Here is a 12,733-nt window from a genome sequence, read left to right on the forward strand (position 1 = left end):
CTTCCCTACAGCTGCCTCCAGCACAGCTGTCCATCCTTATTTCTCTCCTCCCATCAACAGCCCTTTACCCTTCAGCCCTTCGCCTGCTGGTGTTCCCACTTCTAGAATTTCTGTTCTATGCAGGGACAATGCCACAAGTTAGCACTCAGTGTTCTCCAGTTCTTCTGTTGCTGTGATTTTGTTTCTTAAACTAGATTCTAAGTTCCTTGAGCACCAGGACAAAGACAAATGAGCTCTCCATCCATCCCCCCTTCCACTTACCAGATATCAGGCTTGCCAATAGAAGCTGGAAGAACTTTCTTCCAAACTATTCCCCTCTGTGGTCCTGGCTGGGCCTGAGATTGGTTGAGTTTGTGTGTGTGTGTGTGTGCGTGTGCTCGCACACGTATGTGTAGAGATCTCCACCTGAACTGATCTTGCCCTTTTTCCTCTTTCCCTGGGTGGCTGAGGGTGGGTCTTAGTGGTCTCCAGTGCCCTCTTTCTCTGGCTTCCCCAAATTATCCCCTATTCTCAGTGCCTTGACTTATAGCAAGCAACCAATGACACAAAATAGCCCCAAATGGTACTATTTTCCAGGAAAATGTGTGACCAGGCTCCAAAGAGTCAAAAAGATCGAATTCTACTGGTAAAATTCCATGCATGGACTAGATACTGCACTATCCAGTATGGTAGCCACTAGCCATGTATGGCTATTGAAATGGAAATGAACTAAATGAATTAAAATTAGAAATTAATTCCTCAGTCAGAATAGTCACACTTCAAGTGCTCAATAGCCACATGTGGTGAATGGCTACCATATTGGACCAAGCAGATACAAAACATTTCTGTCATCACAGAAAGTTCTATTGGATAGTGCCGAGAGCGCAGAAGGCATTTTTAAAGCAGGTGTGGGGTAGTATTGCGAACTTCCTTTCAGTCTTGAATCACCCAGTGAAGCGACTGTCTTCTTGCTTATGGGAACGGCCAGGCCATCAATGCTTTCCCTGTGCACGGGAAGGACAGGAGGCCCTCTGAGCCATGCCTATCACTACAGACACCCCTGCAACGAGCATGGCTCTGAGGTCACAGAAGCATGGTCTCGAGGGTAGTGAACAGGCCCCTGTCATTTCCCAGGCCTGGATCCCCACCCTCTGCCTCTGGGATCACCTCCTGCATGGTGCCTTTGAGGGGCCAGAGATGCCTGCTCATGGGGAAGAGTCAAGCAGAGCTCCCCTTCTCCCCATAGCCTTCCAAAAGGGAGGCCTGTTCTGCAGTGGCCTGGGTGCAGAATTCCTAATGCACCCGAAAATCAACACTCCGCAGCAGTCGGTATCAATTATTAAGCGGAAAGCCTGAGGAGAGCCTGCAGAGCTCTGGAGCATTGCTGGAGCAGAGGAGGAGGGAGAGAGGACCAGCGAGAGGGTGAGTTTGGAGAGGCCTGGGCACTGGGCAGAAGGCTCAGAGGCTGCCAAGGCCAGGTGCTGACCCTCCAGTGCGGGGACCAGATGTGCAGAGCTCAGAGTCAGGGAGTGAGTCGTCTCAGCCCACCCCAGCGGATGAGTGCCTGGAGAGTGGTGCTCTTCCTTTAAGAAGGCTTCGGGTAAACCTGAGTGCACCCAGGAGAGAGAAACCAGGTTGCTGAGGGGACTTGGAGCTCAGGCTTGATGGGAAGGGTGTTGAGGCCTGGCAAGTTCAGCCCGGAGGTGAGATGGCTCAGAGGACGCGAATGGAGGGCCTGGCAGCGTCCTTCACCATTTGAATGGCGGTCGTGTAGAGCAGGGGTCAGTGAACTTATTCTCTAAAGGGCCAGATACTTTAGACTTTGTGGGCCACACAGTTTCTGTTGGTACTACTCATCTCTGTTGTCGCAGCAGGAAAAGAGCCATAGGCAACATGTACACGGACGATGCGGATGTGTTCCCATAAAACATTGTTTACAAAACCAGGTGGCAGGCTGGGGACTGTAGTTTGTGGACCGACCCCTGGGCTAGAGCCTTGTCCTTAAAGTGTCGACCTTGGACCAGCAGCGGCATTGGCATCACTTGGGGGCTTGTGAGAAATACAGAGTCTCAGGCCCCACCCCAGACCTATAGAAACATACCTGTATCATAATAGATCCCCAGGTGATTCCTGTGCTCATTGAAGGTTGAAAAGAGAGTTTTCAGTAGCTGTGGGAGGCCCTAGACAGAATCAGGAACAAGCAGTAAAAATGACAGCAAGTGAAATGTCATCTGAATATAAAGATGAACTTTCTACCAAGCAGAAACCTGTCGCCATTGAGTCGATTCCGACTCATAGCGACCCTATAGGACAGAGCAGCACTGCCGACCTTTTGGTTAGCAGCCGAATGCTTAACCACTGTGCCACCAGGGCTCCTCTACCAAACAGAGCTGTCCTGAAATGCTGCAGGACGCTGTCTCTGGAGGCCATGAGCACCCACCACTGAGATGTTCAAGTGGAAGCTGTACACCTGCTTGCTTAGGCAGTTCAGGAGGACCTGGGCAGGATAGATCACTGGGAGCCCAGTTGCCGGGTTTGAATCCTGGTAGGCCAAGAGGAGGTCTCACTGTTCTTGACTTTAGATTCTTTACCTGTACAATGGGGCAGTAATGGACCTCACAGGGGTGTCCTAAGAATTAATTCAATTAAAGTACCTGGAACAGCACTTAACAATACACTAAGTACTCCGTGTTAGTTGCTACTAATAAAAGCAAACAAACAAACCAAACCCATTTTGCTCAAGTCGATTATGACTCTTAGAGACCCTACAGAACAGAGTAGAACTGCCCCTTCGTGTTTCCAAAGCTGTAATCCTTATGGAAGGAGACTGCCACATTTATTTCCCACGGAGCGGCTGGTGGGTTGGAACTGCCGGCTTTTTGGTTAGCAATCGCTTTACCCACCATACCACCAAGGCTCCTTAGTTGTTACTATAGATGACACAATTTTGTAATATGAAAGAAAGAAAGGAAACAAACTCGTCGTGGTTGGGTCAAATCTGACTCATAGACACCCATATTTTCAGTTGGATCTGGGACTGGGATGGATTGACTTCTGTCTCCCAAAATTTATGTTGAAGCCCTAATCTCTGGTACCTGTGAATGTGTCCTTGTTGGAAAATAGGGTCTTTGAGATGTTATCAGTTAACGTGAGACCACACTAGAGTAGGGTGAGTCCTAATCCAATCTGAGTGGTATCCTTGTAAAAGAGAGAAGACACAGACAGAAAGACAGAGGGAAGATGGGCATACGATGACATAGTTATGCTGCAGCTACAGAAAGCCAGGAGAGACAAAGCTTCTTCCCCTAGAGCCTTCAGAGAAAACATGGTCCTGCCAACACCATGAATTCAGACTCATAGCCTCCAGAACTCTGAGACAATAAATTACCATTCCTATAAGCCACCCAATTTGTGGTATTTTGTAATGGCAGGCCTAGGAAACGAATACATAGACCAACCTTTGTACCTAAGGTCTCTGTTCCAACTCTGAGATTCAAGGCAGGGGAGGAGAGGATTTGGGGAAGAACAACCATAGCCAGCAATTTTTGAGCAATCAGAGCCAGGCATTATGCACGCATTGGTTAATGACTCTCAAATTACTTTCAGATCCTTGTTGGCTGGTGAGAGCAGATAGACTCTGATCTGTTACTGCCCATACACTGTGCCTGGTTCAGCTTTTGAAAGTTGAGCAGAGTCCAGAGATGATGTGTATGGTTTTGTCCCTGACAGATTTATGCTGCCGAGAGACCAGAACTCCCTAGAACTGGTTCTCACAGAGATGCCTCTTCTGGCCATGTCACTAGCTCAAGTCTCAAGGTGGCTTGGGCTAGGACACTTTATTGGAGACAAACAGGTGCCACTCTGGCCTCCCATCACAAGTATGTAGAGGTACCCAAAGATTACTGCTCCCTCTGGCTTCATTTTGCGTGTGTGTGTGTGTGTGTGTGCGCGCTTAGGATCCCCATCTATAGTTTTGGTAGAAAGAGAACACAATTTTAATGATGGATCTTGGTTTTGATTCTTGCTTCATAGTTGTGTGGTCGGGGCAAGGCTCTTGACCTCTCTGAGCCTTGGTTCCTTCCCTTATAAAATGGAATAATAATACCGTGTGCTTTACAAAGTCATGGTGACGATTAAGTGAGGACGGATGTAAGAGTGCTTAGTGAACTGGCAAGAGCTGTATGAATGCTGGCTGTCATTTCGATGAAGCCTGTAAAGCTTCTTGAAGCCTCTTCCTTCCCCTACAGTGCTTGTTGTATAAAGGGTCAATACATGCCTCTGGAATGTGAGAGGAACAAGGGTCTTTTCCTGCAGGCTGGGAAGAAATGGGCAGCTGCTTTAGAGTGGGGGGTGGGGGAAGTGCCCCTCCCTGCCCTGGTGGCGCAGTGGTTAAGAGTTCACCTGTTAATCAAAAGGTCGGCAGTTTGAATCCACCAGCTGCTCCTTGGAAACCCTATGGGGCAGTTCTACTCTGTCTCACAGGGTTGCTATGAGTTGCAATTGACTTGAAGGCAACAGGTTTGGATTTTTTTTTCTGCCCTGCTCCCAGGCCTATCCAGCCCTCCCCACCACTGCCACAATTTCATCTCTAACATTAATTAGCTGATGTAGAATATCCCATCAGCCAGTGGCAGGTCTACCCACCTTTCCTTCTACTAACAGCTGTGGCTTGGTTTGCGGAAATGGACACAGAATTCTTATCCTCCCAAAGAAATCTTTCAAAAAACAGTCCACTGAATTTTTTATGGTGGATTGTGTGCGTTGTAGTTTCAAAAGGTGGGTAAGAGTGAAAGTAAAGGCCGCCCTTTGTACCCAAGGGCAACATCAAGCAAAATGTGGGCAATCATTCCTTCCTGCCTAAAACGCCCCCTAGCTCCTTCCTCGCCCCCTCTTCCCCCCACCATGTGACTTTTGGTTAATTCATGGAAAGTGACAATAGTCCCGGATGAAGCTGTAAATTGGTTTCAAATGGTGCAGCCGGGCCACCCACTCCTGGAGGATCATATTGCAGCGACAGCATTAAAACTTGAATAACCCTCAACAAGGAGGGGAGGAGGGAGAACCCTAAAACCTCAAGTAAAAACACATTTCCAGCTCTACTCCTTGCCTCGGCCCTTGAGAAAGTGGAAACAGATGGATGGTGGCTTTGATAATGAGAGAGGCAATCAGCTTTAGATTAAAAAAAAAAAAAAAGCCCTAAACTCTACCAAAAAGGGACGAGTATGACAGTAAAATCCCAGACACATGATGTTCTATTCAAGAGGCTATTGACATATTAGCGGGGAACAGAGGGGGCTCTGAGAGAGGTCAGTCCTTCTCTCCTGGAACACGCTCTGCTGTTCCCTTGCCTCCGAAACCAGAGCACTCAGATCCCTAATTGAAAACACTGCGGTGTCTTTGGACGTTAGCGATGGTCAGATTTCCCCTGGAAATCACTAAGTGTTCTCAGGAGGGTTGGCTGCTGCCTGCTGCCAGATTCTAGAGTGGAGAAAAGACATTTTTGTTATTAATTTAACTTAATTAGTTTTTAGTTAGTGGGGGCGGTGGGGTGTCATTTTTGGAAAGACAAGATACCAGGAACAAAGAGAAGCAGTTCTACATCAAGACAAAAGAAGACCGACGTTGAGATCACAAGACATGGGCTCATGCCTCAACTTGGCAACCTACCAGCTGTGTAACTTGGGACCAATCCTGACATTTCTTTGTCTATAAAATGGGGGTGGAAAGGCTACCTTAACAGGAGACAGGGGTCACTGGGTGAGGCAAATGGTTAAGTGCTTAGCTGCTAACCAAAAGGTTGGTAGTTTGAATCCACTCAGAGCTATCTTGGAGGAAAGGCCTGGAGATCTACTTCTGCAAAATCAGCCATTGGAAACCCCATGGAGCCCAGTTGTGCTATGACACACGTGGGATCACCATGAGTTGGAGTTGGCTTGACCCCAAATGGTTCAGCTTTTTTGGTTTAAATGTCTATCAACGGATGGCTGAACAAATGAAATGTGGTATATCTACGCAATGGAATATTATTCAGCCGTAAAAAGGAATGAAGCATGATGAACATCAAAAACATTACGCTAAGTGAAAGAAGCAGCCACAAAGTCCATGTATTGTATGATACCATTTGTATGCAACGTCCAGAACAGGCAAATCCATAGAGACAGAAAGCAGACTGGTGGTTGCTAAGGGCTAGAAGAGGGAGGAGTGGGGAGTGACTGCTTAATGGGTAGGTATGGGGATTCTGTATGGGGTGGTAGAAAGTTCTGGAACTAGATAGTGGTGAAGGTTGCAGAACATGAATGTATCACTGCCATTGAATTGTACACTTTTAAACGGTTAAATTTACATTTTGTGAATTTAACCTAAAGGAAAAAAGCCTGTCTTACAGCGTCCCTGTGGAAGTCAAATGAGATGATGGATGGACACACTTGGTTAACTCCAAAGGCCTAATCCATGCTCTGCACATAGAAGGTTCTGGTGGTTGCATTGTGCCATATAAGAGGTAAGGTGTTAGGACAGGAATTAGGCACCTTGGGCTTTTCTTCCAGCTCCACCACTTTCCAAGCCTGAGTTTGGGGGCCAGTGACTTCAGCAGGTTGACCCTCGGCTTTCTGTCTGACCAGGGCTGCCTTTCCTGTCCTGCCCACTGGCCACGACTGGAAGGAGGAATTAGTGAGTGATGAGCACCTGCTAGACTGTGAGGCCCACCTGGCAGGGCCGTGTCCTTTACCCACACCTGGCACACCCTGGGTGCTCAATAAATCATTGTGAAATGAGTGAGTGAACATGTGAGGGGGCTGGGACAAGGAAAAAGGTAATACTGCTGGAAAGTGGTGTGATAAAATTGATTTCTCAGTAATCCCAGCAAATTCCTCTGGGGACTTTGTCGGAAGAGACGAGCCAGGAGAGCGTCTGTTGTTCAGCAGGTTGCTGGAGGCCTGAAAGAGACGACAGACTCAAATCAAATGACATCCCGCTTTGGTCCAGAGAACATTTGCATGCTCGGCAGTTTTTGGAAAATATGGAGATTTGATTCTGATTCAAACTTCCACCCAGGCTTTTTCCAAAGGCAGTTTTGGTGATACTGATAAACATCATGGGGACAGGGGCTGGGTCTGTCTTATTCACTGGAGTATTCAAGGCATCTGACAGGTGCTTGATCTGCAGGAGGTGCTCAAAAAATAATTAACGGTAAATGCCTGAAGCTCTCTTCCCCCACCCCCCCGCCTCCACACCAAGCCAGGGTGAACACTGGGTGCTGTACAAAGGATAACTTCAGAGCTGCGGCCAAGACATAGACCACAGTTAGCTGAGGCGTCTGTAGCAGGAGAATTCCCCTGTGGGAGTGGGGTGATCACGGGGTGGTGGGTGGTGGGGGTTGAGTGTGTGGGCCAGAACTCTGTTGTTCACATTCTTCTCATCTGTAGCCAAAATCTCCTGAGATGTGCTTACAAAGAAAAACCAGACCCATTGCTGTGGATTCCGACTCATGGTGACCTCACGTGTTACAGAGCAGAACTTCCGCAAAGCTTTTTTCCGGGTGGGAGCAGATGACCAGGACTTTCTTCTACAGCACTGCAGTGTGATTTCGAGCCACCAACCTTTAAGTAAGTAGCTGAGCACAAACCGCGTGTGCCAACTAGGGACCTGGGATGTGCTTCTTGGGGTCGTGATTTTCTTTTCCGGGACCCAGGGACCCTGCTCCTTGCTCTGGGTAGTTACTGGTTTTAGATTACACCCTAAATCAGATATTCCCCCCAAATCCAAGTCCTGCTCCCCGCTGACTTCTTGCTCTGCACTCTCTCAACCTGCCGTGTTCCGTTTGCGTTTCTGGCAAACCCATACTAAACCCATTGCCCTTGAGTCAATTCAGATTCATAGCAACCCCATAGGACAGAGTAGAACTGCCCCATAGAGTTTCCAGGAGGAGCTGGTGGATTTGAACTGCTGACCTTTAGGTTAGCAGTCAAGCTCTTAACCGCTATGGCACCAGGGCTCTGCATTTCTGGCAAGGAGGCTGTTTACTCTCAAGGTCCTCAGGGATGGGAGCAGTACTGAGAGACCGGGGTTTGTCAGTGGAGCTGTAAGGCTGGAAAGAACTCTTCCATACTTTATTGCAAGGAATGCTAGCAATAGCATTTTCCTCTAGCCAGGAAGAGTGTTGATCCATACCCGTTTCTATGACTCTTAAACCCATTGCCGTCGAGTCGATTCTGACTCATAGTGACCCTAAACGGCACAGTAGAACTGCCCCATAGGGTTTCCAAGGAGCAGCTGGTGGATTCAAACTGCTGACCTTTTGGTTAGCAGCCAAGGTCTTAACCACTGTGCCAATTCGTGGTACTGGGATAGTTTTGTGACTAACTGGCTATTGTTAGAAACACTTAGAAATGTCTCCACCTTTACCCCAGTTTCCCTCTCTCTGCCAGTGTCAGCTCTAACAGCTGGAAGAAATTTCTCCTTCATCTGCTATATGCAGTCTTTCACTAAAGCTCCATCAATTTTGCCTTTGAAATTTCTTTTGTGCCCAACCCGTTCTCTCCTTTCCTGCTGCTAATCCCTGAGGCCTGGTTCTCATCTCCTTTGCACACCCTAGCTGCCTCAAGAACTTCTTGGCAGAGTTTCCTGCCTCTGGCCTCTTCATCTTCTACCCAACCTGCCCAGTCAAGCCAGGCTCATCTTTCTCTAGCTGTTTGCATCTAAGGCTGCCTCAGCCTCAAACCCCTGGGCTCTCCAAAGTACTTGGCATTACCCAGACCGGCCAAGCTGTTTCTGGCATTTGTAGCTCCCTCTGCCTGTAATTTCTTCCCAAAGTGGTAGCCAATTCAAATCATCCCTCTTCTTGCTCACTCAGCACTTGAACAGACATTTTTCGAGCACCTACTCAGTTTGGTTTGATCTGGCACTACCACGCTAGGCTCTGTTCCAGACAATGTGTGTAGTGATGACTAATGAGCCTTTCTGGATCCAGGCTCCTGCAGGGCGCAGTGCCCCCTTTCTGGGCTGTTTAACTCTTGGAACATGATATTATTACATGACATGATCATTGTGTTGTATCACACCGATATCTCTTATGTGCTGTCCACCTGCATTTATGTGAGCCCTTTGAAGGCTAAGCTAACTTCTTATTTATACTTGTTCTTAGTGCCAGATGGGGCTTCTAGATGGGACTCAGTGAAGGCTTGTTAAATCAACGACTGCTTCCCTTCTTCATTCTTCCCAAACATATTCATAATTTGGATGCTATATAGATGGCTTCCATAATACATCTTGCCTCAGGATTAAACATTCCAGGCCTGGCCTTCGTTGGGGTTATCTCCTTGAACCTAGGTGGCTTGGACTGCATACCTAGTAGGCATCTACCACTCTGCTGGCCAGTGTTTCATTCTGTTGTACATGGGGTCACCATTAGCTTGGAGCCAACTGGACAGCAACTAACAACAATGGCAACATTATGGTGTGATGACTATCCGTTGGTTTTGAGGGGGACGTGGATGAGGGGAGTGAGCTCATGAGAGCTTTGCAGCCTCCATCAACTCCTGTGCTGCTTGGTGTTGTTGTGGCATGCCCGTCTATACCAGCTATCTCTGAAATGCTGACACAGCTCAGATTTGGCGTGTGGTGCTCTTGGTGCCCATAGGCAGGTAGGACAGATGCCTTCTGTCAGGCCTTCCTCTGCAAGCCCTGGCCACATGCACTGCAGAAGTGGGACAACCTATTACATACTGCCTTGTGTTATTGGTACCATCACTTAGACGGTAGATTAAAAAAAAATTATGTATTTTTGGTACATAAAAAAGAATATACACATTCATAGCTTACTTCATATTAAGTTATGAAAAAATCATAAAATGAAACTGTGATCCCACCACCCAATTTAAGAACCAGAGTATGACTAATAACTGTATGCTCCTCTCTGATCCCAGTTCTTCTCTCCTTCCCTCCTTCCCTTCTGCTCCTCAGGTAAAAATTATTCTGAATTTCCTTGCATTTAAAAAGTGGCATTCTTAAACAGTACATTGATTAGGTTTGCAAGAAAATCGGCTTTATAAAAATGCTGTCATACTGTTAGGATATTCTAGGAGAATGGATAAATAAACTAATAAACTACGGCATATTTATACAAGAAAATGTTATCTCGAGGTAAAAATGAACAAATTCTGACAGCACACAACCACCTGAATGAACCTGTGTGAGGTAGGAAGCCAGTCAAGTCACCAACGCCCATCCTGCTCAGGCCAAGCTGTGGCTCTCATCTTCACCCCAGGATATGGAATTTAAAAGCTGGGCTGAAATTAAAAGAACTCCCCTTCCTCCACCTTGCACACCCCAGTTAGCTCCTATGCAAAAAAAAAAAAAGAATTAATATAGCCAGACTGAGACTGCTATCCTTAGAAAGGCCTGCTTGCAAGGTGGCTCTTAGCTGGCATCTGGGAACTTGGATTTTGGAAGGGTTCCCACCATTGCCTGATGGAAATGGCTCACTGTGCCTAAATTATTTGTACAAATGATATGGCTATGGCTAATGCCTGCTGAACTCTTCCTCTGGGAGCTGGAAATTGTGGTATCTGCTAGGTAGAGGTGACCAGCCCCTAATAAAAACCCTGGGTGCTGAGTCTCCAGTGAGCTTCGCTGGTGAATAGCATTTCACGTGTGCTGTCACAACTCCTTGCTGGGGGAATTAAGTGCATCCTGTGAGACTCCACTGCGAGAGGGTTCTGGAAGCTTGTGCCTGGTTTCCTCTGCGCTTCGTCCATGCACCTTTTCCCTTTGCTGATTGTGCTTTGTATCCTTTCATTGCAATAATATCATAGCCATGAGTATGAGTGTGCTGAGTCCTGTGAGTTCTCCTAGTGAGTCATTGAACCTGGGGGTGGTCTTGAGGACTTCTAACATACCTCCAAACTTTCTATTGTCCAGCACTGCCCTTAGACCAGGAATAGAAGGGCCTGTATTTAGAGGGCCTGACATTTCTTGCTTTCTGTCTCTCCCCCATCCAGTCTTCTGCCTCCTTCCCCTCTCTCTCAGACACAGACACACACACACTAAAGAACACATGGATGCCTCTGACATTTAGGATACGAAGCTTGGTGTTTGTCCAGCATAACCTATAACACTAAACACCAGCTTTCCTGGCTAACATCATCAGGCCCAGGGGAACCCCTTCTGCACAGCTCTTGTTCTAAGTCCTGGAAACTTGTGTCAAATACCACGAAGGTTGTGTGTCATACATTTACAACAACGTCAGAGACTGATGCTGCTTCAGAGAGCAGGGAGGACTTGAGTGGTAGAAGCGCTTGGGTAAGAGAAAAGACAAATTAATTAGCTTGTCAAATCCTTCCTCTCAGCTTGAATGCAATAGATTCTTGTATAACAAATTGTTGTTTCCCAGTAGTGCCAAGCATTAATTTTCTTGCTTCTCTTCATGTTCCAATTCCTGGTTCTGGAGATAAGAATTAATGCAGTACTCACACCAATTGCACATGGATGCTGAAGCGTGTTTTACAATAGTAAATGATTTACATTCCTCTTAATTTTGTGTAGATGCAGGCCAAGACATAGCACGTGCAAAGTGTGAGTCTTTACATCGGCAACCAGATGGACAGTGAACGCTAGAGTTGTGATTATTTACTTTTTTATAAAAATATTTTAAATAAAATTTTCCAAAAAAATTAGAAGTTTCAGCTCTATTTAAGTACCTTTGGTTAAACCTTTTGCTCTCCATCACTTAGGATTTATCTTTTGCCCTTTACTTTTCACAGGTGATTTTGAATATTTTGGAAGAAAAATAACATGTAACAGAATTATATTTCAAAAATAATTAGATTTTTTTCCCTATGTTTACATGTACTTTAGTGTATTTTAAAAATGAAGGTATATTCACAGCTTTTTCTCTTTGGATATAATTACATTTTATTTTTCAATCCTAAGCTAATCATTGTTAATAGAATAAAATTTTGTGAAAATTCACAGAATTAGAGATTTTGCTGAAGTGAGGGCAAAGTAATCTCAGGAAATAAAGCTACGACACTGGGTAATACATGAGTTACGTGTCGCTTTAGTACTCATCTGAATCTTGCCAGCCCATCAGTGGGACTCAGACAGCCGCAATAAATATTAAATTTAGCCATCGTTGATATTTTTAAGACTTTCAGTTCTATAAAAGCCACAACTTTATTCATTTAAAAAAAATTTTTGCTTTTATGAAGATGCACTTATCAAGATAGAAGGATAAACATTTTATTTAACGGTTAGCTTGATCTGTAACATTTAAGTGTTTGTTGTTTGCTGCCGTCAAGTCAGTTTTGACTCATAGCGACCCCATGTGACAGAATGGAACTGCCCCATAGCATTTTCTTGGCTCCAATCTTTACGGGAGCAGATCACCAGGCCTCCTCCTGCAAAGCCGCTGAGCTTGCTCTAACTGCCAACCTTTCAGTTAGCAGCCAAGCTCTTAAGCCTTGGGCTACCAGGGCCAACATATGGTATGTGGCCCGCATTGGCACTCTCGCCCGGCCACTGCCAATGTTATGGGCATGGCTCCTTCCTCCTTCCGTCATGCGCGGCTGTAGAAGACGTGGAGTGGAGTGTGGAGTGGACCCTTGGAGCAGAGTGCCGGCAGCTGTGTGGACCAGGATGGAGCAGACTCGCTGTGTGTGTCACCAGAGGGAAGGTCAAGCCACAGCCAGGGAGAGAAAGCCCAGGGGCCTCCCCTGTGGCCTGGGAGGGAGGCTCAGGAGAGCCTTCCTCCACCCAC

The sequence above is a fragment of the Loxodonta africana genome, chromosome 13 (genome assembly GCF_030014295.1).
Source record: "Loxodonta africana isolate mLoxAfr1 chromosome 13, mLoxAfr1.hap2, whole genome shotgun sequence".
In the NCBI taxonomy this organism is placed as follows: Eukaryota; Metazoa; Chordata; class Mammalia; order Proboscidea; family Elephantidae; genus Loxodonta; species Loxodonta africana.